The 27,408-nt window shown below is 54.3% G+C and overlaps 1 protein-coding gene and 2 long non-coding RNA genes across 3 annotated transcripts in view; 1 reads left to right on the top strand and 2 right to left on the bottom strand.

Moving 5' to 3' along the window:
• Positions 1-27,408, top strand: part of PRDM11 (PR/SET domain 11) — an 85,073-nt gene that overhangs the window by 7,492 nt on the left and 50,173 nt on the right. The window lies entirely within an intron of this gene.
• LOC147576532 (uncharacterized) lies at positions 2,099-5,641 on the bottom strand. Its single transcript, XR_015240876.1, has 2 exons — positions 4,199-5,641; positions 2,099-3,328 (listed from the first exon to the last, which is right to left on the bottom strand). It is a non-coding gene; the product is annotated as an uncharacterized LOC147576532 (long non-coding RNA).
• LOC112865334 (uncharacterized) lies at positions 5,861-9,734 on the bottom strand. Its single transcript, XR_003224029.2, has 2 exons — positions 9,445-9,734; positions 5,861-6,435 (listed from the first exon to the last, which is right to left on the bottom strand). It is a non-coding gene; the product is annotated as an uncharacterized LOC112865334 (long non-coding RNA).

Here is a 27,408-nt window from a genome sequence, read left to right as displayed (position 1 = left end):
CCTCCACGAAGAAATGACGCTGGGCGAGGGGAGAAGGGAGGAGGACAGAAGGGCTGCTGGCTGTCCTGCTCCCCGGTATCGACCTCAGATCCCGGGTGGGTGCCGAGGGGTAGGGACCCTGTGTGCAAAGGCACACCTGGGCCTCTGGAGCCTTCAGTGGCTTCTAGGGCTTTCTCCTCCACCCTTCTCTCTAACCTACCCAACCCGACCCGTAAGGCCAGCGGGGACGCTTCCCAACTTTGCCTTCTTCCAGATCCCTTGTGAATACCCCAGCTCTCGTGACCCCCCATTTGGGAGCTGAGAAAATAGAGCCTCGTAGCGGGAGAGCGGTGCGCTGGGGCTCACACTGTTTAGGGAGCGACCAAGCTCAACCCCAAATCTGGCACCCCTTCCTGGCCACCCACCATCCTGCCGTCATCAGAGCAGGGTGGGCCTATGGCCCAGTCTCTGCGCCCTGCTCTCCCGAAGGAGAGGCTGTCGGGTCCTGCTTGACTACCTGCTGTGGCAGCGGCTCACCCCTTCCTGAGGGGACGGGGGGGGGGGGGGGGGGGGCAGTGGCCCCCGGGAATGTGCGTCCGCGAAGGAGCTGGGGTGGGGAGGGCCAACGGGGCTTCTCCTGGGCTAATGGCGGGGTTGGGGGCCCGAGTGGGACCAGGAGAGGAGACGAGCAGCTTGACCTGGGCACTGAGCTGGGCTGCTATGGACGTCACCAAGCAAGTAAATATGGAACCACCCCCACAGTGTCAGCTTTCCCAGAGTGGCTTCTCCCACTATCTGTCACTTTCCCCAAGGGAAAGGGGTGAAGACTGGGAAGGGATCCTGCTGCCCGATGCTCGGGGGATAGAGATGGACGGCCTGGGAGGCTCTGGGGCGGCTGAGGGGCATGGGGAGTGGCCCACTGGACCCTCCCCCCCAGCAGGGAGTGAGCCTCTCGTGAGGGCAGCTGACTGGGACCCGGCCCAGGTCGACTCAGCATTGTCATGGCCCAAGGTACGGGGAAGTTGGGCTCTGGTGGGCGGAGGCAGGGGGAGGTGGGGGGAGGCATTTGCAAGGTGGGACCCCGTCCGCGACCTCTCCGCAGCCGGGCCATTCATTGCCCCAACCCACCAGGGCAGCATTTTCCCAGGGTGGTGCAAGGCACCTCCCCAGACAGCTGCACCCTAGAGAAAAGGCCAGAGCAGCCAGAGTGGCTCGTGTTTAGAGAGGAGGTGAAGAGGTCAGAGGCTCAAGGTGTCCCAGGGACGGGGGCAGGGTCCTTAGACTGCGGGAGGGGAGGCCAGAGGGGTGAAATCTTCAAAGGAAATCCGCCAACTTAGCATCCAGGGGAAGAATTTACCCCCCAGAAAGGACCTGGGGTCTTGGGTGGAGGAAACGCAGAAAGGGAGGAGCCAGGGCCAAGTTTCAGGCTGGGTGATCCCGGGGCCTCTGTAAACACCAGCAACAGCCAAACTTGAACGAAGCCTGTAAGTGTGGCCGGGCCCTTCCTGAAGCAGTGTGCCACCTGATCATGCCGGTGTTATTCGCCGCCACTAACAGAGAAGAAAGTGAGGCCCCGAGACGTGAAGTGACTTACCCAAGGCCACACAGCTGTGAAAGGCAGAGCTAGGACTTGAACCCAGGTCTGTCTGATTCCGGAGGCTGAGCTCTTCTCTACTGCGTGGGGCTGCGTCGCTGTTACTCCACGGGAACTGCTCTTGGCGGCTGTGCTGGGAAGGAGGGTCGGCTGGAAAAGTTCCTGGGCCCAAGCACCTGCCCCTGTGATGCTGGGTAGTCCTGAGAAAGTACAGCGTTGGCCAGGCCGCTCATCCTCTCTGTGCCTCTGTGTGCTCGTCTGAGAAATGGGGCCGCATAGCACGGGTGCTGCCCATGTTACAGGGTTGTTGGGCCCTTCCCGGCCAATATTTGGGACAGCAGATCGGGGAGTGCCCCTTGGGCTCTGGAGGACCAAACATAAACACATGATTCGATGGGCCCCGAACCCAAAGAGAGGGTGGTCTGCTAGACCTCTCCCCATCTCTGGGCTGTGTGTTACTGGTGTGCAGCGAGGTAGGTACAACATTGAGAGTAAGTGATGAAAAACTCCTACTGCAACTTGACATTGCTGTGTCATTCTTTATTGTAACTTACAAAAGCATCAGTTGGCAACAGATTGGAAAACTTAAAAAAAAAAAAAAAATCTCTTTCACAAATAGCGTGAGGAGCTCTGGCCCAGATCGTAACTGTGATTGAAAGTGGGAAGTGCCCTACTTGCTCAGGGATGTGGCGGGGAGGGGAGGGGTGGGAGAGGGCGAGCCCGTTAGGCTTCCTGGAAGAAGCGACATAGAGCTGGACCTCGAAGGGAGAGTAGAAGTTTGCCAGGTGGAGGAAGAAGGCAGGAAAGTTCGGTCCCTGGGAACAGTATGTGCAAAGGCAGACGACCTGAGGATCGGGTGGTTCAGGGACGTGGTCTTGGGTGTTTGCGAAAAGGTAGAGGAGATAGTTCTGGGAGCCCGACCAGGAGGGCCTTGAATGCCAGGCTGAGTCAGGACTTGAAGACTATTCTGGAGGCGGAGGTCCTGAGGTGGGAGATAAAGTCACAGCTTAGGAGGTGCTTTAAACGACCGAAGGGGCCATCCAAGTGGTGTTTCCTTTCGGTCTTCAGCCTCCAGGAAGGCAGTTTCTTGGTGCCCAGTGGGGTAAGTTGTTGGTGAGCCGGCCTATCCTTGTCCCAGTTGAGGCAGCCAGCCCCATGATTCTGCTGGTGCCTGGTGGCCCCTGGGTCCCTTCTGGCTGGACGGGCAGGCAATCAATCCTCAGGTGTGAGCAGCAGGCCTTCCCAGGCTGCTCCGGTCAGTGGGTTGGCACCTGTCGTGGCTGGCTGGCCATGATGGAGCCTTCGTGTCCCTGCTGCCTGATGCTACCGTGCTATGAACTGTCAAAGGGGGTGTCCCGGCCGCCCCCAAGGAGTCCAGAGCCATGCCAGGGAATGTGGGCAGGAGGAGGGAAGGCCGAGGTCTGAGGCTGAGGTGGGGGGTTGACCAGGCACTGGGCGCGATGGCGTGGGGTCCGAACAGGAGGTGAACAGTGGACAGCCGCCTGAAGTGGCTTCCTGCACCCACCCTCTGCTGGGTCAGGGCTGAGGCCTGCGGGTGTGGCTTGAGGAGTGAACTCTTGGTTGAGGCGATGACGGACGGTGGGTGTCCCATCCGGGGCTAGCCAGGTGAGTGTCGCTGCGGTGGTCTCAGCCTGGGGAGGAGAGGAGCCAGCCCGCCCTGTCTGGGGGCTGCTGGGAACAGCCCGTGGTGTGCCCGGGCCTGCGTGTGGCCACAGGTCCAGGGAGAAGGCTGGCCTGTGGGGAGGAGAGAGAGCTGTGGGAGGCCCCTCTCCTGCCCGCCCCACCTACACCCTCTTCTGGGGCCCCCCGTTCAGAGAGGCCCAGCCTCCTGCTCCCTCCCTGCAGCTCCCTGTAGGCTGGGCCCCCAAGCCAGCGGCAGGCAGGACTGTCTGGCTGCCATTTAGCGGGGAGTCCAGCTGCCCCGGATCCTGCGGGATGGGGCCGGGGAAGGGGGGGTGCGGGGATTTGCAGCCTGCCTAGGTGCTGGCTGTAGGACCAGGAGTCCCTGAGGGGCTCTGGTTTTGACAGTGGCCTTGGTTGTATCTGGAGGCTTAAGGCCTGAGTCCTTGGACCTCTGTGGCTCTCTCTGCCTTGGGCTGGTCCCACACTGGACTCAATACTTGCCACGGCCCTAGGGTCCCCCTGGGGTGGCAGAGGGAGACTCTGGGGCAGCCCTCCCTCAGGCTTCATGCTGCTGCCAGCCTTGCCCAGAGCTGGCGCTTTTCACTGTGAGCACCAGGTGGGACCTCCTTGCTTCTCAGTGGCCCCTCTCCCAGACCAGATCCTCCAAGGCTATGCCCCGGGCCCAAGGGCAAGTCCGGCCCTTTGGCCCACTGCAGCCGGTCATGGCTGCTCTGTGACTGAGCTTTGCTCTTCCTCCTTTGGTTTCCTTTTGCGGATCTGTCACCTGCCTCTGCCCCAGTTCCCTGGCTATCGGTGAGGCAAGGACTCACTGGCCTGGCTCCTGGAGTCCCCTCCCCCAGTTTCAGGTAGAAACTGCACTCTTCCTTGGCACCTGCCAGTGGCTCCCTGCCCTCTCGGAGCACCCTGGCCCTTGGCCCAGGACAGTGGCCAAGAAAGGCTCCTCTGCTCTTTCAGACTTACTCCTGTCTCCTCGCGCGTCCTTGTCTCTGTCCGCCTGGAGGATCCTTCTGTGTGTTCCTTCCTGGTCCCTGCCTGGGGCCACAAACGGGCCCCTTTCTGGCTGCCTCTGGGCTTCAGATTTGCAGCAAGTCTAGCTGCTTTTGGAGCTCCGTCGTGGCCACCTTCGTTCCTCAGTGCCCTGTATCCGTGGCCTGGATGGGGCCGTACGTTTTGTGGGAGCCCACAAAGAGACTATGTGGACGATGTCTCATTTGAGCTACGCAGCCGGCTTGGGAGTTAGCCACCCTCCGCCCATTGTGCAGAGGAGAGGGTTGAGGTGCCATGGGGCTCAGTGACTTTGTCAGGGTCTCTTAGGAGAAGTCAAGGGCAGGTGCTGGGACTCAGACCCATGTCTCTTGGCTCTTGTCTCGATCTCACTGCTGTCTTGCCAGGTGAGGTAAGAGCTTCATTGACCTTTGCTTTTTATATTGTCGGGGGTCAGAGGCTGGCTGGGGCTGGGGCTCAGCCTGTTGTGGATTAGGGCTCACCATGTGGCCACGGCCATGGCCATGGCTTGGGCTCGGTGTCACAGGGGCAGTCAGCTTTATGAGCATTTCTTCTCCTCCTTCTGTCCTGAATTCTTGTCCCCAGCGTGAGGTCCTCCCAGAGACACAGCCCCTACGCTGGGAGTCTGAGGCTAACACTAGGCATGCTGGCCGGTGGCTGGGGGCTGCTGGGACTGAGAGCCTAGAGCTAGGAGTCCCTGGGAGGGAAGGGGGGTGGAGAGACTGGCCTGTGCGTCTCTGCCCAAGTCACAGTGAGGGTCCACGGCCTCTCCCTCCTCTAGCGTCCGATGCTCTGTGCTTCCTTAAAGCCACTCTTGGTGCAGGAAGAATAAGGGCTTTGCTCCTACTGCCCTGATAAGGCTCTGAGGTTCCGAAGGGCCAGCTAACCCACCTACCCTTGTTTTCTTCACGGTTTTTCGAATCCCTCCACCCCAGTGTGGATGCTTTCATACTTCCAGGGACAGGGAGTTCACTGGTTCCCCAGGCAGCCCACCGTGTCTTTTCTTATATTGTTTTACTAAGTTTTAATCGTGTATGGAATATACAAAAGTACCTTTTCGTTGCAAAAACGTCAAATATTATTTAAACAGCTAAGTATTCTCTCCCTGGATAACCACAACATTCCAGCCTCCTCTGCAGGGTTAATCATCACTGTTAGTACTTTGGCATATAGCCTTCTGGATATTTTTCTATGCATCGACACACAGAACCTGTAGGAATATGTGCCATTGTAATGGGTACGTGTGTGTGTGTGTGTGTGTGTGTGTGTGTGTGTGTGTGTGTTCAAACAAATGGTTACGGATCATTCGGTCAATGCTTTTCTCACTTAACATTGGATCTAGGAAATCTAGTCATGGTTTTGCATAGTAAACTACTGTAATTGTTTTTTCCTCCCTCCCTCCCTCCCTTCCTTCCTTCCTACCGTTCATTCTTCCTTCCTTCCTTCCTCTCTTCCTTCTCTCTTGCTACATTCTCTTAATGAAAGGCATTTAGGTTAATTCTGATTTTATTCTTCTGCCTTCCTGGGCTTACCTAGAGTAGCTATACTGCTGGGTACGGGAGCCTGTTGCATTTAAAAAAAATTTTTTTTTAACGTTTTATTTATTTTTGAGACAGGGAGAGACAGAGCATGAACAGGGGAGGGTCAGAGAGAGGGAGACACAGAATCGGAAGCAGGCTCCAGGCTCCGAGCCGTCAGCACAGAGCCCGGCGCGGGGCTCGAACTCACGGACGCGAGATCATGACCTGCGCCGAAGTCGGCCGCTTAACCGACTGAGCCACCCAGGCGCCCCGCCTGTTGCATTTTTTAAATGCTTATTGCACGATATTTAAAGTCTGTCCACTGAGACTTTGCACAGAACCAAATGTCACCCTGTAGTTCCCAAACTATTCCCGTGTCTCTTCTTTAGAGCCGGGGGAAAGGGCTGCTCTCCTGTCCCCTGCCAAGTCCCCAGAGAGCTGCCGACGGTAGCCACGGGCCCTGGACACTTTTCTCCTTCACACTTGGGTTTTTCTACCCTTACTCAAAGGACGCGTTTTTGAGTGACCCGTCTCTTGGGTGGCTGTTGTGGCAAGTGGGCTCTTGGTGGCCTTCAAATCTTGGTGGTTCTGGGAAATCTCCTTCACCTCTCTGTGCCTCAGTTCCAGCCTCTGTAAAATAGAGGTGACAATTGCATCTGCGTCACGGGGCTTCTGTGAGGACAAAGAGGCGAACACAGGTAAAACGCAAAGTGTTGTGTCAGGCACCCAGCAAAATCCCAACAGTGCTCTATCCCGAGGTCTCGCCTGTATAGCTGCGTTCCTCACCCCTGCGGACGGGGGCCTGTGCTCCCGGTGGGCAGCCTGGGATGACTCCAGCCTTTGCAAAGGTCTCATCCCCCTGTCCACTCGCTGATTTCCCAGAGGAGGCTGCTGCCTGGGAATGCAGCGGGTAATTGGATTTCTTCCCAGCTTGGCCCTGCAGGTCCTGGACCGGGGCCTACGGGGAGGGAAGGAGGTCAGCCTGACCCTTCGCTCAGTGGTGGTGGCCGGGAGCCTGGTAACGTAACCCCACACCTCGGGCAGATTTACCGGCTCTCAATGGGGCCCGTTGTGGCTGGGGATTTGATCTCCCTTAGCCTGCAGGGTGGGCAGGAGAAGAAAGCAGCTTGGGGCCAGCCTCTCCCCGGAGAGCCCTGGGGCCCCTCTGGGCCACACTGGCTGGTCCAGGCATGGGTCTGCCTTTCAGCTCCCAGGGCAAATCTCTGCAGGTGATTTATACTTAGCGTTGGAAATATGGCGCGTTTGCTTTTTCCTCACCTCCTCCCCAGCCTTCAAGGTCTAAACCACCTCCGATGCCATCATCTAATCAGCTCGTCACAGCCACCCGTGAAACGGGTAGCCCGGCCAAGGCCATTTCACGGATGCAGACACCGAGGCTCAGAGAGGTTAAGTGACTTTCCCAAAGCCGCACAGGTAGCCGCCGCTGGAGTTGAGACTATACCCAGGCTGTCTGGCTTCTTGTTCAGTTCTTTTTCGTGAGGCCACCCAATGTGACAGTCTTGGCAGAAGGTGCCTAGCTGGGCAGGCCTGCTTGACCTCTTCCCCTTCGGTCAGTGGCATGTGCGGTCAGTGAGCACAGAGGGTTGGGATTATTTCCTAAGAAGCGAGAAGCACCGTAGCTGGCCCGGGGCCCGGCCCTTCCCCAGCACCAGGCACAAACCCTCTCCGTCGCTAGAGGTGCAGGGGGACAGAGTGTGGCTGCGTCAGCTGTGGCCATCTGTCCCGCTGGGGCGGGGGCTTGCTCTCTGAGCCTGTCCTGTGGGGTGTGGGCAGGGGGCCACAGCAACCCTCGGGACGTTGGGTGCTCCTGCCAGGGAGGCAGGAGAACAGCCATCATCGGGCCCATTTTAAGACCGGAGAAAGCAAGGCTCGGAGAGGCCCGGGGGCTGCTCTGAGCTGGCAGCTGGCAGAGGGGAAACTCGAACCCCACCTCCTGATTCTAGCTGTAGAACCCTTACCAGTCACGCTTTTGGGTCACACCAAAGGCACTGAGCTGGCCTAGCTCTGAATTACGAGCGTGGCTGATGTGGGCTTGGGTCCTGGGTCATGAATGACTTCGTATTTATTGAGCACTTACTATGTGCCTGGTGCTATTCCACGTGTCGACCTGTAACATTTCACTCAATCTTCAGACCAACCCCATGGGGTAGATACCATTATTATCGTCCACTGACAGAGGAAACCGAGGCCCAGAGAGGTTACGTGACTCCCCAGAGTCATATGGGGGTGAACCTGGGATTTGAATCCCAGCGGTGTGGCTCCAGAGGTTGTGTGCGAACCACCACAATGCTTCTTGTGGCCAGGAGGACCCCCAGGGCAAAATACACCTGCCTGGCTCTTGGTGGTGCCGATGTACAGCACGGCAGGCGCTTGGTAAAAATATGTCAAGTGAATGACTCCATGAATGACTGAGGCTTTAGACAAGCAACTCAGTCTTCCTGGATGTCAGTGAAGTGAATACCAAGCCGCCGTTCTTCCAGCATCGAGGGGAAGGGCCCACTTAGCATGTTGATATTTGAAAGTGCTGACGAGCTCAGGGCTTGGGCCGTGGCAGCTCTGGTCCCTCTGAGGGGGGACAGTGCCGCTGAGCTGCTCTGAACCGTGTCCTGGGAGTGAGAGGTGCTGCCCTGAGCTGTCGCACTTGCCCTCAGCTGCCTGCCCCGGGGGGCTCAGCTGCATGGGTGGTGGTGGGGTGTCACCTGTGACGGGCCTTGGGCTTCCTCTGGGCCAAGCCAGGGGCCAGAGGGGCTGAGGGTGAGCACTGTGACTGCGTCCGTGCGGGACCCTTGCATTCCTAACGAACACTCACAGCCTGCTGGGTGATTCATGTGCACGCGCGCGCGCGCGCGCACACACACATACACACACACACACGTCTTCTTGTCAATTTCCCAGGCCCGTTTCTTCCCCAGGCTCCCGAGGCGAGGTGACCCCTCCTGGGTTCCCACAGGTCTGGAGCAGGATTCTGCCTTCTGAGGAGCCTCTCCAGGTGCTCACATGTTCCCTGTAGGTTCCAGAAGTGTGGGCGGATATCAAACATAACCAGATCAGGGGCCCCAGGAGGTCTCCGGGGTGACTTCCGCCTCGGTGCCCCTGCAGGTAGGGAATCCCCCTCCCACTCAGATTTGCTGTCTTTGTAAATAGTTTTGACAGCAGATTCCCTGCAGTGGGACTCGGGAGATGAAGTTTCATCCTAAGCTCTGCCACTGGTTTGCTGTGTGGCCTTGAGTAAGTCCCTTCCCCTCTCTGGGCCTTGGTGCACAGCCCTGTAAAGGGAGACCATGGGGCTCGCTTTTGTCTGCTGTTCTGTTCCTCCATTACGGGGTATGATTTTATGCCGCATTTTCTCAACCCCTTTTTAAGACACTAGGATATTGGGGACCCTCCACCTTGCCACGCAGGGACAGCGGGGCTTGGTTCTGGTATTGACTAGTCGTGAGACGGTGAAGAGCATGTGGTAGGACTTGCCAGGGAATCCCCGCTGGGTCCACTGCCCTCGGGCCACCCTGAGAACTCCAAGTTGGGCAGGCAACACCCAGCTGGGGGGGGGGGGGGGGCGGGAAGTGCAGCTTTTGGAGTTCATGAGATCGGGGTTGGAATTCTGGCTTCGCCCCGGACCTTTGGCCACCTACCTGAGCTCTCAGCACATTCATTCCTCACCTGGGAAGGCTTGGGGTTGACAGGATGAAATGCTTGAACTTCTCCCCAGCAGGCCCCCGGCACTTAGCAGGTCCCCAGCGGCAGCCATGTGGGTCTGTGGAGTGTGGTGAGGCGGGGGTCAGCGATGGTTCCGGAAGGCCTGCCAACGGCCCTGGAGGCTGAGTCCAGAAATAGAAGACCCCAGAGACAGAGGCTCCTGATGGCCAGGCTGGCCTCTGCCAGCCCCTGGGAGGCCACACTGAGCTGGCAGCGTGGGCCTTCCCTCCCTCCTGGCCCTGTTGGCTGCATAAATTACTCGGCAGCCTTTGGGCTAATTTTACCTTCTTGGTTTTCATGAATCATTTCCCATCCGGGGGCGTGTGAGAGAAATGGAAGCAGCTCTGCCAGCTGGATGCCCCAGCGCCAGCCGCAGTGCAGCGCCTGTGGTGAGACCTCTGCTTGCGTGCTTGCAGGGGTGAGGACGGGACCCCTGGGGACCCCGCCAGGGGCCCCCGAGGGCTCGCTCCTTCCAGCCGTGTCCCTGTACCTTCGGGGTATCATGATTTGGAGTAAAGGAGCCCCAGCTGGTCCCGGAGCTGGAGCTGGGGCTGAATGGAAAGGAATTTGGCGTTGAGTGACCTTGCCGTGACGGCCATCGAAGGTCTGTTTGGACCTCAGCAGAGAGGTGGTTAACAGAGAGCCCCCGGTGGCCCCGGGGGCCTGTTTGTGATGAGCTCCAGGAGTTCGCCCAAATGCCGACTTTTCCTAGTGACAGAATACCAGAGCTGACAGGTCCTGACAAAGTCAAACCTAACCACCTTGGATGAACTGGGGCCCGGACCGGGGGAAGGAATTTGTCGAAAGTCTGTCCACCGGTGGAAGAGGTCAGGCTAATGGTTATTTGCGGACAGCTTACCCCTTCGCTCACGAAACCCTGTTTGACTATTATTATTCCCATCTTCCGGAGGGGTAGCTGAAGGCACAGAAGGGAACGTAACTCCCCACCCCCCACAATGATACACTTGTGAGCGGTGGGTAATAGTTCATGCCGAGCCGTCTCACCCCAGAGCTCACGTCCCGACTTCCAGACCACGCTGCCTCTCGGAGTGGGGTTGCTGGGTGGCTCACACACACTCGTTTGCTTCTTCCACTCTGCAAGTGTGTGTTGAGCCCCTGCCAGGTACCAGGAACGGGGGACTTGGGAGCAGCCCGAGTGGACAGAGCCTGGGCGGCTGGTGAGAGCCCACCCCTGCGCCCCATCTCACCCGAGTCTGGGTTCTCAGAGGACAGCGTCCGCCCAGCACTGCGGTCCCAGCCACGTGGCCGTGAACTCGGATGCCGGGCCGGGCAGGGAACACGGCCGGCTGGGGCCGTGGAGAGTAGGCATTGGAGCCCATCGGAGCAGGGCCCCCACCACCCAGCTCCGGCAAATTCTCGCCATGTGGAACCACCTGCCTGCTGTTGCCAGTCCTTCTGATTTTCCAGCAAAGCTGAACATCGTGTTTTTACAGGAGATCTTCCGTTTCTTCAGAGCTGGCAACTGGAACAAAAATACAAATTAAGAAAAAAAAACCTCAGAAAACAAGAACGAGCCACCGGTTTGTAACCTGCGGATCCTTTCTTCTGCTGCCTTTCTAGAGGCCGGTTTCCGGTTGGATCAGGTTCTGATTATCCCGCCAGGGCCACCTCTCCCAGGAAGCCTCTTCACTACCTGCCATGGAAGACCATACCCCACCCCCTGACTGTAGGGTGTCACCCCCATGCTGGACTGCCACCTGGGCGTAGTGGAAATCGCATGGGCTTCGACTTGGATAGATTCCAGACGGCTGCTGTGCGGCCTTGATCAAGGCGCTGGCCCTCTCGGAGCCTCTGTTTCCCGTCTGGAAAACAAGTGAAGTAAAACTGTACTCACTAGGTTTTTGAAAGGACTAAACACAGTAAGACAGAAGCTCAAGTCAATCAGGACTAGGCCAAAATGGAATTTACGGGCCTAGCAAAGTGCAGAGTCCAGGATCGTGCACGGCTTCAGGAACGGTTGGATCCAGGGCTCGCACGGTGTCCTCGGCGCTTGGTCTGTTCATCTTAACTCTGCACTCCTTTGCGCTGGCTCCTTTTTCAGAGGCAGCCTAGTGTTTGTGGTGCCACAGTGGCTGCTGCCAACAGATCCGTAGTAACTCGGTTCTTTGAGCACTCGCCCTTTTCCCCGCAGGTTCCTCCAACGCCCCCAAACGGCCACTCCTGAATGGCTGGCCCTTTACCCTTCCCTGCACCATTCACTATGACTGGCAGATACGCATTCTCCGAAATCGTCTCGCCCTTTGCTCCTTTGTTGCCTGTGCCCGGATAATTGATGTCTGTCACTGTTTCGAGACTGAGCTACGTGCCTTAGTAAATGGCCACAGGGGACACACACGGAGACCCCCAAGACGTGCCTACGCACGCACACACGTAGGTCGGCGAGAACCCCACGCTTCTGGCCAAGACTCTACGAATCAGCAGGACACGTGACTGCAGCCCAGCGAACGGCAGGGTCATTACATGGTGGCATTGGTCACTGCACCCCCCCAGTCCCGTGGGGTGACACAATGGGCCCAGACGGTGACCGTGCAGGCGGTGGGGTACCTAGCGCGAGAAGAACTCGGGGCTAAGGGCCCAGCACCTTCACACACACACACACACACACACACACACACACACGTCTTACTTGTCCGAAACTGGGGTGCTGGCCTGGGCCACCAGCAGTTCAGACGGGCGCTCTCCAAACTTACACGCGTGTGCCCGTCACCTGGGGCTGTCTCTGATGCAGGAAGTCTGGGGTGGAGTGTGGGACTCTGCCTTTCTCCTTCTTCTTCTTCTTCTTCTTTTTTTAATGTTTACTTATTTATTTTGGGGAGTGGGACGGGCAGAGAGAGGGGAGGCAGAATCCCAGGCGGGCTCCGCGCTGTCAGAGGAGAGCCGGACTCAGGGCTCAAACTCACGAACCACGAGATCACGACCTGAGCTGAAATCAAGAGTCGGACGCTGAACCGACTGAGCCGCCCCGGGCACCCTGGGACTCTGCATTTGTAATAAGCGCCGGGTGATGCCCTTAGGGTTGGTCTGCGGACCACACATTGAGAAGTAAGGATTTAGGTGACTTTTGAGGTTTCTTTGAATTTTGAGATTCGGGGCAAGACCGGGAGAAGAGAATAAAGAGCCAGTGAGAGGGGCAGGGGCAGGAGGGAGCAGCGAGGGGGGAGGAGGAGAAGACTGCTGAGGAAGTAAAGGCCGGGTGCCAGGCTTACAGGGCCCTCCCACCCATATTCCCCCAGCGTCTCCCTCCACAGACCTTCCCCTCCGGTCTCACCGTGCACTGGGACCCCTTTCCTTGGAGCCAGAACGCCACGTGCTGTTTCCCCGGGGTCCTACCTCCCTAAATGGAGCCTCCAGCCCCGCAGGCGGGGGAAGTGTGGGTTTGAGAATACACAGGACACCCTGGACAGGGGCCGGAGCAGGGAGGGCTGGGTGAGGGGCTGCCCGGCATAGACCCGTGGCAGTGGGCTCTTATCTCCCGCCACCGTCCTCCTGGAGGCTTTGAGCAGGTCAGTCCCACCTGGGCCTGACTTTTCGAGCCAGGAAAGGAGGGCCCTGGACCCAGTGGTCTGGGTGCAGGCTTTCAGCTCCCACGGCCTGCTGGAGGCAGTGGGATGGGAGAGCTCACTTTCTCCAGCCCTACTCCTTTTTTTTTTTTTTTTTTTTTTTTTTTAATTTTTTTTTTCAAACTTTATTTATTTTTGGGACAGAGAGAGACAGAGCATGAACGGGGGAGGGGCAGAGAGAGGGGGAGACACAGAATCGGAAACAGGCTCCAGGCTCCGAGCCATCAGCCCAGAGCCTGACGCGGGGCTCGAACTCACGGACCGCGAGATCGTGACCTGGCTGAAGTCGGACGCTTAACCGACTGCGCCACCCAGGCGCCCCTCTCCAGCCCTACTCCTTAAAAGCCACAGGGGACCTGGGTGCAGATGGCTTAAACTCCCCGCCTTCCTCATTAGCATCACGGGGGAGGGGGCGCAAGTCCCCTACCAGGGGACAGCAGGTGGTGGAGGGGAGCCCTCTCTGCCCACCCCCCTCCATCAGCAGAGGCCTCCCCTTCTGCTTCTGCCCGTTTTTGCTGGTTGCTCCCTGCCCGGGAGGTGGCAGAGCAGCCTGCGGGTTATTTTTTAAACCATCATTACCAACACGCCTTTTAAAACTTTTTGTTAGATAGAAGAGTGTAAGAAACTTCCGTGTACCTGTCACGCAGCCTCAACAATCAATAACTCATAGGCGTTCCTAATCTATTTTTTTTTTTAATGTTTAGTTTTATATTTAGAGAGAGAGAGAGCAAGGAGGCGTACAGAGGGCGGGAGAGAGAGAATCCCAAGTAGGCTCCACGCTGTCAGCACAGGGCCCGACGCGGGGCTCAAACTCATGAACTGCGGGATTATGACCTGAGCCAAAATCAAGAGTTGGATGCTTAACAGACTGAGCCATCCAGGTGCCTCTACTAATCTATTTTTTAAATCCAAAATGCACGAATCCGGTGTAAAACTCTGTTGGATGTAAGACCCTTTCCTCCTCTCACCCTCTGGCCCGGGAGCAGAGGCAACCACAGATTAAGAATATTCTCGGGCGCCTGGGTGGTGCAGTCGGTTAAGCGTCCGACTTCAGCCAGGTCACGATCTCGCGGTCCGTGAGTTCGAGCCCCGCGTCGGGCTCTGGGCTGATGGCTCAGAGCCTGGAGCCTGTTTCCGATTCTGTGTCTCCCTCTCTCTCTGCCCCTCCCCCGTTCATGCTCTGTCTCTCTCTCTCCCAAAAATAAAATAAACGTTGAAAAAAAAAAAAAAAAAAAAAGAATATTCTCTGCATCCGTGGGCCCATGTAAATGTGTGTGTCCTTTTTATTTGTTAAAACGGGGCCTGTTTATTTTATATAAAACTTACACAGCTTACTCGCTTCGTGTCAGTTGCCATTCTAAGTATATTACAAATATGAACTCATTTGGGGCGCCTGGGTGGCGCAGTCGATTAAGCGTCCGACTTCAGCCAGGTCACGATCTCGCGGTCCGTGGGTTCGAGCCCCGCGTCAGGCTTTGGGCTGATGGCTCAGAGCCTGGAGCCTGTTTCCGATTCTGTGTCTCCCTCTCTCTCTGCCCCTCCCCCGTTCATGCTCTGTCTCTCTGTCCCAAAAATAAATAAACGTTGAAAAAAAAATTTAAAAAAAAAAAAAATATGAACTCATTTAATCCTAACAGCCTTACCAGGTAGGTGCCCCCAAGCACAGAGAGGTTAAGGAACCGCCCCCAACATCACACAGTGCTAAGTGAAGCAGCTGGGAGTCGAATCTAGGCAGCCGAGGACCAGAATCTGTTCTCTTAACCACCATTTTCTGCGGCCTCTCAACTTAGGCTATCTTGCCCTGGGTTTTGTTTTCACCACCGATTCCCTAACCCATTCAACAAACGTTTATCGTGTGCTCACTTTGCACCAGGCACGGTTCCCCTTGCGGGGGATCCGGCACTAAACGGAAGGTCAACATCTCTCTGCCCTCCTGGAGTTTACATTCTGGCTGGGGAGACAGAGAGCAAATAATATAAACGGGCACCATGTCGATTTGGTGGTGAGTGGTGCTCAGGGCAAAAATCCAACAGGGGAGGCGGGGTAGGACCGGTCAGGAGCCGGCAACTTTACGTAGGTGGCAGAGAATGGGACACTGAGTAGAGAAAGGCCCCGACGGGAGTGAGGGAGCCCCGCGGGTCTCTGGAGGAGGAGCATTCCAGGCAGAGGGAACAGCCGGTGCAAAAGGCAAGACAGGAGCATGGGGTGCTGCAGGCCGAGCGAGGCAGCCCTCTGGCTGGGGTGGGAGGGAGGGGGCACCCCGTAGGCGCGGAGGGCGCAGAGGGCAACGGCATCTTGTCTGGAGAGCTTTGCTGTTTGCCACGTGTGACACGGGTCTCCGCGGAGGGTTTGATCCGACAGGTTGTAACAGGCTCACCCGGCTGGCCGCGGGCTGGAGGATGGACAGCAGGTCAGAGTGGAAGCCGGGAGACAGTCAGGCTGCCCCTGCAGCCCTTCAGGCCGGAGGGAGACGTGGCCCCGACCACGGTGGTAGCCACGGTGGGAGCCGGACGGTTGTCCCATCACCTCCCGCCCTGAAACAGCCGCCCGTGGGCCCTGTCATTTACTCAACCAGCCTCCAGACAACTCGTTGGTTATTTCCGGTCTTTTGCTGTTCTAGACCGCGCTGCGGTGAATACTCTCGCACGTGTATCTCAGTGAAATTCCTAGAAGTGAAATCGCCGGACAGAAGGTCATATGCATGTTTTTTAAAGGTTCCCGGCATATACTGCCCTTCACAGATACACCAGCAGTGCGTGGGAGAGAGTGCTCAGGTGATAGCTGCCGGCCGTGGGCTTGGGGGACCGGGGTGCCAGCGGGGAGATGTCGTGGGCGCTCCTCGTTTGCCCCTTGGGAGGCCAAGGCGCCAAGGCAGAGTCTTTTTTTTTTTTTTAAGTTTATTTTGAGAGAGAGAGAGAGAGAGAGAGAGAGAGAGAGAGAGCATGGGGGTGGGACAGAGAGAGAGAGGGAGACAGAGAATCCGAAGCAGGCTCTGGCTGTCAGCGCCGAGCACGACGCCGGGGGCTCCCAACTGTGAGATGGTGACCTGAGCCGAAATCAAGCGCTTACCTGAGCGAGCCACCCAGGCACCCCAAAGCAGCGTCTTTACAGAGGCACAGCCAGAATAGGTAGGCAGGTGCCTCGACCTGTGGTCGGGCAAGTACCAGGGGGGATGGTGACAGCTGCACAGAATAGAGACCCGCCCTAGGGGGCTCGAGTAACAAAGAGGCATAACAGGGGTTGCACAAGTAGGCCGATTGCAGGAGCAGTTGACTCCCTTGTCCGCTGATGTCCCCGTCCCTGAGATGTTTTCCAACACCAGCCCGTTCTTTGGTTCTCTAACACCAGCTAGGTGTCCCAACGGCTCAATTCAGTTCTAAAGCCACCCAGAGTTAGCCCTGGTCCCCACAGATTGAAGACTCAGTCCCACGAGACCGTCCCCACTTCAGGGGGAGCTGGGGGGGGGTGCTCCGTCAGTGAAGCGTCTGATTCTTCATTTCAGCTCAGGTCCCTGAATTCGAGCCCCGCATCTGGCTCCGTGCTGACAGCACGGAGCCTGCCTGGGATTCTCTGTCTCCCTCTCTCTCTGCTCGAGACCGGCTGCAGGTCCTGGGGCACCTGTGTTCCTTCTCCTCAGCTTCTATCATTTGGTAGAATGACTCACAGGGTTGAGGAAAGTGCTTTACTTACAGTCACCGGTTTATTATAAAGGATACAACTCAGGAATAGCCAGATGGAAGAGACCTCGCACAGGGTTAAGTACGTGGGAAGGAGTGTGGAGCCTCCGCCTCCCGGCATCTCACGTGCTCGCTGACCAGGAAGCCCTCTGAATCTCGTTCGAGAATTGTTGAGGCCACTTCCTGAGTGAGAGAGCATATTTGCAGATCGTGTATCTGATAAGGGATTAATATCCGAAAGATGCAAAGAACTCATGCCATTCGATAGCAAAAAACCCAAACAATCCTATTAAAAGGTGGGCAGAGGATGTGCCCGCAGAGCACACAGGTGAATGTGGATGCAAAAATTCTCAGCGAGATACTAGCCAACCGGATCCAACGAGACATTAAAAGGATTATTCACCACGATCGAGTGGGATTTATATCTGGGATGCAAGGCTGGTTCAATATCCACAAATCAATCAGTGTGATACATCACATTAATAGAACGGCTATCGTCAGAAGGGCAACAGGTAGCGAGTGATGGCCAGGATGCGGAGAAAAGGGAACCCGGGCACTGCTCTGGGGCTGTAAGTTGGTGCCGCCACCGTGGAAGACGATATGAAGGTTCCTCAAAAAACTAAAAGTAGAAACACCATATGATCCAACATTTCCACTTCTGGGCATTTATCCAAAGAACGAAAACGCAGTTGTGAAAAGATCCCTGCACTCCCATGTTTATGACAGCCAGGGCATGGAAACCACCGAAGTGTCCACGGACAGGTGATTGGGGAAAGAAGATGTGATATAGATACACGACGGAATACCATTTACCCGTATAAAAGAATGAATTCTTGCCGTTTGTGACAGCATGGGTGGACCTCGAGGGCATTGTGCTAAGTCACGTAAGTCAGACGCAGACAAATACTGTACGGTCTCGGGGCGCCTGGGTGGCTCAGTCGGTTAAGCGTCCGACTTCAGCTCAGGTCACGATCTCGCGGTCTGTGAATTCGAGCCCCGCGTCGGGCTCTGGGCTGATGGCTCAGAGCCTGGAGCCTGCTTCCGATTCTGTGTCTCCCTCTCTCTCTGCCCCTCCCCTGTTCATGGTCTGTCTCTCTCTGTCTCAAAAATAAATAAACGTTAAAAAAAAATTAAAAAAAAAAAAACTGTACGGTCTCCCTTCTCCATGGGATCGAAACCAAAGCAGACCAAGCTCAGAGACACGGAGAACAGATTGGTGGTTGCCAGAGGGGTGGGGGAGGGGGGAGGCGAAAAGGATGAAGGGAGACAGAAGAGACAAACTCGTAGGTGTAAAAGAAACAAGTTCTGGGGGTGAAATGCACAGCGAGGTGACCATAGTTACTAATACTGTATTGCATATTTGAAAGGTGCCAAGGAAGTAGATCTTAAGTGTTTTCATCACAAGAAAAAGGCATTCTGTAACTACGATGAATGCTACCTGCACCTGCTGTGACGATCATTTCGCAGTGTAGACAAATACCAAGTCATTACCTTGTAGACCCAACACTAATGTAATGTTGTAAGTCAACTATGCCTCAATTTAAAAACCTAAGAATCTTTGTAGATCTCAATCTCCAGCCCCCCTGACCTCCCAGGAGGTCAGTGGGTGGGGGCTGGAAGTTCTGACTTTCTAAACACTGGGTCTCCGGGACCCTCCCCATTTTGAGGCTATGTAGGGACCCCACTGGAAGTCACTCATTAGCAAAAACTCAGGTGTGCTAGAAAGGGGCTCCTCATGAATAACAAAAGACGCTTCTATTACTTGGGAAGTTCCAAGGGTTTCAGGTGTTCTTTGCCAGGAACTGGGGACAAAGAACAGATATATTACTTACTATACCACACCTTCCCTCTGCTCTGCCTACCAGCTTCCTTCTAAAGGGTGCTTCCCGAGGAACGTGGCTGCTTTTTGTAGCAATGGCTGCATCCTTTCTTATTCAAGTCCTGAGATCAAAGTCCTTTTCTTCCTTTGACGGGCCTGAGTTGGTCAGGTGTCTGACCTTGACCTCCTCCGGAGGGGAATGTCAGGTGCTGATGAAAGGCCAGGTCCATGATCCAGTAATTGGGGACGGGGGTGGTATTGCCATAATCAGCTTAGATTCATCTGAGCCCATGCCTGGAGCTGACGGTAGGCTCAGCTTCTGAATCTTATAGGTCCTGGGAGGGAGGTGTCGCACCTGAACAGTGTTCGGTTCTGTTAGTGGGGAAGAAAGGGGGAAGGGGATCCAGGTACCATCAGTGTCCCCTGTCAGAAGCAAACACATAAAAAGGTGTCACTCTTGGGAACGCCTGGGTGGCCCCGTCGGTTTAGTGTCTGACTTTGGCTCAAGTCATGATCTCACAGCTCGTGAGTTCAAGCCCCGCGTCGGGCTCTGTGCTGACAGCTCGGAGCCTGGAGCCTGCTTCGGATTCTGTGTCTCCCTCTCCGTCCCTCCCGCACTCATGCTCTGTCTCTCTCCGTCTCTCTCTGTCTCAAAAAATAAACATAACACATTTTTTTCAAAAAAAAGGTGCCACTCTTGACCGCCTTCCCCACTTGACTCAAGAAAGTTTACAGTGCTTCTCCCAACCTACTTCTTTTTACGTTTTATTTTGAGAGAGAGAGAGAGAGCACGCGCGTGCAAGCTAATGAGTGGGGGAGGGGCGGAGAGAGAGAGAGAGGGAGAGAGAGAATCCCAAGCAAGCTCTCGCCTCTTTGCTGTCTGTGCTGAGCCCAGCTGGGGGCTTGACCCCAGGATCCGAGAGACCGTGACCTGAGCAGAAACCAAGAGTCGGATGCCTAACCAACTGAGCCACCCAGGCACCCCTCTCCCAACCTCTTTTTATCAAAATCTTATCCATGGTGGAGTCAACCTGTTACCTTTAAAAGGTTCAGCAGGAGGGACCTCCTGGGGAGAATGTGCTCACCTGCCCCCCAGCCAGCTGTACCACTGATGCTCTCCCAGAAACCGCTCTGCAGACAAAGCCTGGAACCCAATCGGGAGCCTCACTGGCCGGACCCCAGTTCCTCCAGCGGCAAAATCACGGGCTGGACTGGGTTAGTTTCCCCCATGGAAGTTCTTTGCTCTTCCTCTTCAGCGCCGACTTAAAAAATAGAGCGTTACCAACATCGTCTAAGCCCCTTCCTTATCCCTTTCCAGTTATGCCCAGAGATTATCCCTGACGCGTCTTCTTTTTTTTTTTTTTTTTTAATGTTTATTTTTGAGTGAGCGCAGGGGAGGGGCAGGGAGAGAGGGAGACACAGAATCCGCACCAGGCTCCAGGCTCGGAGCTGTCAGCACAGAGCCCCACACAGGGCTTGAACTCATGAACCCCGAGATAACGACCTGAGCCAAAGTCGAACGCTTAACCGACTGAGCCACCCAGGCGCCCGTGCCACTAACGGGCTTCTAACACTGCAGTTTTGCCTGCTTTTTAAACTTTATAGAAATGAAATTATACAGTATGTACCCTTTGGGGCTCGTTTCTTTCCTCGGCCTTGTGACTACATACTATAGCGTTGTAGTTGTGGTTTGTTTATTCTCATTTCTACATAGTAATCTACCCGCTGAGCTATTTTGTAAACATAAAAAGTTTAATGAATGTTGTACGGTTCTCTGTAATCAGCAGGACAAATGAATGAGCACGCCAGATTTCTCCGCTTTTGCCTGGGATGATAGCGGCTAACCGGTTTACCCTGGTTAATCCTGGTTATCGCACACCGGTGTATATGGGAAAAACTAGGAAAATGAACGAGTCATTACACAGTGCGTGCAGGCTTTTTGGCAGATAAAATCTTTCGAAATGGGAATCGTAGAGAAAAACACAAATAGAAGTCTTCATGATCGAAATATCAGGGCCCTTACTGGCCAATCAGTCGATTTGCATTCATTCATGAAATATACAGCAAGTGCCACTTATATGCCTGGTATTCAGTCTCTAATTTTGTTTTTTGTTTTTTGTTTAATTTTTTTTTTTAATGCTTATTTATTTTTGAGACAGAGAGAGACAGAGCATGAACGGGGGCGGGTCAGAGAGAGGGAGACACAGAATCCGAAACAGGCTCCAGGCTCCGAGCTGTCAGCACAGAGCCCGACGCGGGGCTCGAACTCACGGACTGCGAGATGGTGACCTGAGCCGAAGTCGGCCGCTCAACCGTTCAGTCTCTAATTTTGAAGCCTCCTTCCTCCCGACCAATTGGTCGGGTCTCAGCATCCGGTGACGAAGTCGGTGAGGGTGGCAGAACCTGAGACATTATTATCTTTGCTAGCAGTTCTTAAATTTAATGAGTATAAAGAGTATAAATGAGCTTTAAAGAGTTAAGTGACTTTTTTTTTTTTAAGTTTTTAAATTTATTTGGAGAGAGGGAGATAGAGAGTGCATACACCTGTGAGTAAGAGTGGGGGAGGGGCAGAGAGAGAAGGAGAGAGAGTCCCAGGCTGCTCAGTGTAGAGCCCGACTCCGGGCTTCGTCTCACGAATCATGAGACCCTGACCGGAACTGAAATCCAGAGTTAGAAGCTTAACACACTGACCCACCCAGGTGCTCTGAGACTTTCTTTTTTCTCATAAGCGAAAGGAAGAAAAGAGAAACACTTTCCCTTTAACACTGCTTCAACTAACCACATGGGATCTGCCAGAATATATTCTCCTAGGCCTGTGTGTGCAAATCCATGTTTCTTTTTTTATATATGTATTTTAATGTTTATTTATTTTTGAGAGAGAGAGAGAATGAGCCGGGGAGGGGCAGACAGAGAGGGGGACAGAGGATCCAAAGCAGGCTCAGGCTCTCTCAGCAGAGAGCCCGATGTGGGGCTCGAATTCACTAACTGTGAGATCATGACCTGAGCCAAAGTCGGACGCTTAACCGAGTCACCCAGGTGTCCCAATCCATATATATTTCTAAAATGGAATTATTTTATATCTATCTTTCCACAACTTTCTTTTTTTTTTAATTTTTTACTGTTTATGTATTTTTTTAATTTTTTTTTAACGTTTATTTACCCTTGAGATAGACAGAGCATGAACGGGGGAGGGCCAGAGAGAGGGAGACACAGAATCCGAAACAGGCTCCAGGCTCCGAGCTGTCAGCAGAGCCCGACGCGGGGCTCGAACTCATGGACCGCGAGATCACGACCCGAGCCGAAGTCGGCCGCCCAACCGACCGAGCCACCCAGGCGCCCCCTGTTTATATATTTTTGAGAGACAGAGTGTGTGGGGGGGAGGGGCAGAGAGAGGGAGACAGAATCCAAAGCAGACTCCAGGCTCTGAGCTGTCGACACAGAGCCCGATGCAGGACTCGAACCCATGAACTGGGAGATCACAACCTGAGTTGAAGTTGGACGCCTAACCGACTAAGCCACCCAGGCGTCCCAACAACCTTCATCTTTAAAAATATATTTTATTTTCTGGAGAAGTTCTAGATTCACAATAAAACTGAGGGGAATGTGCGGAGAGCTTTCATATTCTCCCTGTCTCCGCACACCGGCCATCTCCCGGACTCCGGGAGTGCTACATTTGTTGCAACCGATGAACTTGCCTTGACACGTCATCATCACCCAAAGTCCGTGGTTTACATTCAGGCTTCCTGTTGGCGTTGTACATTCTAGGGGTTTGGACAGAGGTACAATGACATGTATGCACCATTATAGTTGTCCCACAGAGTAGTTTCACTGCCCTACAAATCCTCTGTGCTCTGCCTGTTCATCCGTCCCTCCTGCTAACTCCTGGAAACCACTGAACTTTTTACTGCCTACATAGTTTTGCCTTTTCCGGAATGTCATATAGTGGGAATCATACAGCAGGGGGCCTTGCCAATTATCTTCTTTCACTTAGTAGCTTTCATTTTTCACTAACAGTATGTTGAGCATGTGTTTCCATGTCAATAAATATTCTTCGGAAGCATTGTTAATTGCTGTCTAATATTTCACCGTATGCTACATGTTAACTTCTCTCCTGTTTCCAAGGTTTACTTTTATTCTTCGGTGGTTTTTGTTTGTTTGTTTTGTTTTTGTGTGGTTCTTTTTTTTTTTTTTTTTTGCTACTAAAAATAGTGTTGCAGAGGACAACCTTATGGGTAAATCTCTGAACACAACTTAATGATGCCCTTAGGAGAAATTCCTAGGTTTGGGGTTGCTCCTACAAAGGTTTTCTCATTTCAAGTCTTTTGATATGTGTTGCCAAGTTGCCCTCCAAAAAGGTCATACCAATTTATATTCCAACCAGGAGGGTGTGTAGGGTATATCCCCCACGCTCTCGCCAACCTGGAATAGGATAGAGATTTTTAATGTTCGCCAACCTAACAGAGGTAAAATGGTGTTTGTTTTCATTTATATTTATTTGGGTATTAAAGTGTTGTGGCTTTTTCATAAAGCATATCGGCCATTTGTCTTTCTTCTTTTGCAAATTGCTTTTTTAATGCTATTTCCCATTTTTCTACTGGGATGAGCATCTTTATAGTATAGACTTATTAAACGTGTTTCTCTCTTAAGGGGGTCGTAACTGCTTGTAAAGCCCCTTTTTTTAACGTCAAAAAATTTTTTCATCGACGTGCCCCCCTGATGTCTGCTATACCTTTAAAATACTAAATAAATGAATGATAATAACTAATTATTTATAGAGTGCTTGTTGTATGCCAGATACTATGCTATGTAAAACGGCCCTAGGAGATGGGTCCTGACATCAGTCCCGTTGGACAGGGAAAGGAAGGTAGGAGTGGTTAATTTCTCCAAGGTTACATAGCTTGTAAGTGGCTGTGCTGGAATCAGTTGGTGAATAAAACACATGGTGACATTCGGCTTCTCCGAATTCAGTAACATTTTAATATAAACTTATCATTTGTTCATCGTAAAAGTATGTATATACATTTACAAATCTGTCTCACGTGCAAGTTCAAGACGTATCATTTATTCTCTCTATAGGCAGTGCTTGCTGGGCATTTAATTCAACAACTCCCTTAAGAATTCCATGCTCTCCCCCCATTGCCCCCGTGATTTACCGTTAAGAACCATGTTGGACCTTTTATTTCTCGAGAAAGGGAAACTGAGTCTCGGGGCAAGGCAGGAACTTGCTCAAGGTCACCTAAAAAGTTTATGGCACAGCCAGGACTGAAGCTCAGAGCCGGGGTGGGGGAGGGGGGACCCAGCCCAGGTCACCGCATGACTGGGGCCAGCCCTCTAATGGCCTGTCCCTTTGTTATGGGACGGAACAACACAGGATGCTGTCAGACCTGGACAGCAGACCTGTCAGATTCTCGTGGTGCCAGCCTCTAGGGAAACCAAGTGGGCACAGATTCCCAGTCCTCAGGCCACGCTGGCTGCCGGGCATTCCAGGACCCTGGCACGCCGCCAAGGGTGAAAACAGAGCTGCTGCCTCCTGAGTTGCATTCTGCCCCCTCCTCTTGGGTTTGCATCTCATTGCTGGGTTTGCAACATGCCTAATCTCTGCGTGTGCAGACTCAGAGGAGCCAGCTGAGAGGGACCACTGCCAGCAGCGTGGAGTCCTCCGTGAGGCCTGCTGACCACCCCTCCCCCAAGCCCCTCACTGGGCAAGCGGGTCCACAGCAGACGGCGGAAACAGTTGCTGGACCTTCCACCGGTTGCAGGCTTTACAGCGCCCGCTGAGATGGGCCCAGTGAAGGACACCAACCTGTGGTGTTCTCTCTCTCTTCCCAAATGGACGGCCTGCCGCACGCCATCCTCTCCCTCCCCCACCCCACTCCCACGGCCTCCGCTCCAGACACAGAAGGGACTTGTAATGCACCTCAGTCACGCAAGTGAGGCTCGGTTTTGGTCCACCAGGCGGCTGGACTCCTCTAAGAATGGAAAGAACTTAATCGTGCACTGAATAAATCAGTGTCAAATAACGAGTGCTCTGTAACCCATCACGTTTTTTTTTTTTTTTTTTTTTTTTGCCGTAGCTGCCAGGAGGCTCAGAACCGAATGCGCAGCTGGATCGCTGGCCATCTTATGATAGATTCTTGGTAGAACTGGCCTCAGTCGTTCTCCATGAAATCTCTGTCCTGTTTGAGTATGTGTTTGTGTTATAAATCACGATTCTTTTCCCTGATGAAGGTGGGATGTAAATGAAAAGTAAGACATCCCAGGAAATGGCTAGAAGACCTCTCTACTTGGAGAGACAAATGAATGTTTTCCTCAGAGGGGATAGTTTTCCATTCAAGATGCAGAAAAATGTCTGCATGTCTCTTCCTCCCCACCCCCATGCTTGCTTTCCTCTCTTCTCTCCCTCTTCCCCTCCATCCTTGATTCTCTTACTATTGCCTTTTCCCTCCTTCCCCACCCCCTTTCTGGCCTGTCTTCCCCCCATCCCCCCTCTCTCTTCTTCCTGCTCACCCTTTGCCTCTGGGTGGCCAGTTAAATACTAATACCCTTTACAAACCCGTAGCACTTGGCCCCTCCCAAGGTCTTGCCCCAGCCTTTCTCTCATTCATTCCTTATGGGGATAACCTGGCAATTATGATGATTTCCATTTTACCAAGGAAGACGCCAAGGCCTGGTGCGTTTAAGTGATGTTCCCATGCTCACCGCATAAACACCTATGACTTCCTATCAGGTTCGGGTCCAGGACTCAGGAGTCCAATTCCATTCCTACTCTCCACTGTACCTACCTCACTGCCTCTCAACGCCAGCCTCACCCATCGGACCACCCACCTTGCCTAGCAGAGATCACTGAGGGAGCACCCCAAAGAGACGAGGATTCAAGACAATAACCCACCCGCCCTGTCTTCGCTTCTCAGATCTCTTTCAGAGTTGAGATTCTCCAGGGGGCCAGCAGGACATATGAGAGGGGGCTGGTGAATCGCGACATGGGTCGCCGGTCGTCAATTCCTTTGGCAAATACTGAGAATACGCTGTGTGTTGGGCAAGGCTGAGGCCAGGATAAGGCAAGCCAGGCACCCAGGGCGCCAGATTCGAGGACACGCTCATTTTCAGGTGCCGTTCCTGCAAGTGCATGATCCTGAGGGTGGGTGCCTCCTTAAAGTTTATGCCTTAGCACGTTGCTGGTCTTTCCCTAGCTCTTCCCTGGTGCCAGACACGGTGACGAGTGCTGGCAATTCACTGGAGAGCAAAAGTGCCTGCCCGTGTGGAACGTACCATCTGTTAGTGGGAAGGAGGTATTAATTAAATAATGCTGCTGGCAAAAGACTGTTCTAAGGGTGACAAGTGCCCTAAGGAAAAGAACATGAAGCTGGAGAGGGTATTAAGTCGGTGAGGGGGCGACAGTGAGGGCTGAAGGATGGGTAGGAGGTTTCCAGGTGTCCGGCAAGCGGAGGACCCAAGTTCACAGGCCCCATGGCAGGGTGGAGGTGGCATACAGGTGGGGCTGGCGGAGGACGGAAGGGCCGGAGCAGGAGAAATGCAAAACGGTCCCAAGCGGTCTGTTTCTAATAGAGGGCCAGACTCTGCAAATGATTGACTTAAACAACAACAACAACAACAACCCAACCCAATAGAGGGAATTCAAAGCCACCCCTTAATGAGGTCAGTCAATACCCCCCTTCCCCATCAGCTTTCTTCATGAGCAGATACGCAGGGACTGCGCCTGGCCCCCTCCAAACTCATCTTTGTCCATTTCATACAGCAACGTCTGGGACGGAATCTAACACGGGCCACATTTTCCAGGGGAACAAATGGGCACACAGGGGAGTTGGATAACCTGCTGTCTCAGTCTATTCAGGCTGCCGTAACACAATGCCATAGACGGGGTGGCCTAAAGCACCAGACATTTATTTCTCGGGTTCGGAGGCTGAGAAGTCCAAAATCAAGGTGCAAGCCGATCAGGTTCCTAGGGAGAATTCTCTTCCTGGTTTGCACACTGGTGCCTTCTCGCTGTCGTCACCTGGTGGAGAGAGAGAGAGAGAGAGAGCACACTCTGGTGTCTCTCCCTCTTCTTATAAGGGTACCAGCCCTATTAGATTCGGGCTCCACCCTTAGGACCTCATTTAACCTTTATCATCTCGCAGGCCCAGTCTCCAAATATAGTCACGTGAAAGGCCATGGCATCAACCCATGAATTGGGGTAGGGGAGCATACAAACTTTCAGTCCCTTACACCTGCCCAGGGTCACATAGCCAGTCGGCGGGGCTTGAACACAGGCAGTGCCCCTTTGGGGACCCAGGCATCTGTCTAACCACCAGACTTCACTACCGCGCGGTGTGTTGTGTGTGAATATCGCCCATCCGAGTGAGAAGTGCTCCTCAGGGCAGAAGTGCTCAGTGAACCTTTACCAATCCATAGGACCTTGCCCCTACCTGGCAGCTGGACTTGTGGGCTGCCTTAACCCATCCCAGGGTGATCCCGGTGATCCTTCTGGAAGAGGCTGGGCAGAGCCCTAAACATAACGCTTGGATCTGGGGGTTCTCCTGTTTCCCAGTTACTCAGCAGGCCCCAGGCTCCAGTCTAGATTCCATCAGGAATGGGCCGGGCGACCTTGGGCAAGTCCCTTGGCATCTTCCCGCCCTAGGTTCCTGCCCCGTGACGGGTGGCTGAGGGCCCGCCACCAGGCATGGAGCCCCCCCCCCCGCCCCCCCGCAGGCGCCGGGTCCCCACCCTAGGCCGCGCAGGTGGGGAAGGGGCGGCGTGCAGGGATCTGTGTCGCTCGCTCGGTTCGCCGCAGGCCGCGCCGCAGCCGCGCGGAGTCCGCGGCGGCCGCAGGGAAGGCGCGCGGGGGGCCGCC

The sequence above is a fragment of the Puma concolor genome, chromosome D1, assembly GCF_028749965.1.
Source record: "Puma concolor isolate L17-30 chromosome D1, mPumCon1.1.hap2, whole genome shotgun sequence".
Lineage (NCBI taxonomy): Eukaryota > Metazoa > Chordata > Mammalia > Carnivora > Felidae > Puma > Puma concolor.
This window is presented reverse-complemented; position numbering and strand designations above follow the sequence as displayed.